Source organism: Odontomachus brunneus, unplaced genomic scaffold (assembly GCF_010583005.1).
Source record: "Odontomachus brunneus isolate Ranch 3 - 2012 unplaced genomic scaffold, Obru_v1 Obru_scaffold_452, whole genome shotgun sequence".
In the NCBI taxonomy this organism is placed as follows: domain Eukaryota; kingdom Metazoa; phylum Arthropoda; class Insecta; order Hymenoptera; family Formicidae; genus Odontomachus; species Odontomachus brunneus.
This window is the reverse complement of record NW_022639902.1, coordinates 23,099-23,366: the sequence shown is the minus strand read 5'-3', so window position 1 is coordinate 23,366 and position 268 is coordinate 23,099.

Sequence of the window (268 nt, the reverse complement as noted above, 5' to 3'; positions counted from 1 at the left end):
GACGTCGGCTTCCTATCCATCCACCGCTCCGTCGACCGAAGTGGATACGCGACGTCGACATCCTTTTCCCCTCACGCCACGCCACTAACACCTACGATTGCGAACACATACAGGGCGTAAGATACCGGTGACGACGAGCGTCTTTAAACCAGCCAGGAAAACCAGGATAAATAAACAGATTAAAGCCGACGAGGCAACGAACTCCGAACGACGAACAATAGCGTACCAGGAAACAATCCCGACCGCGTCCCGCCGGACGCTCGCGCGC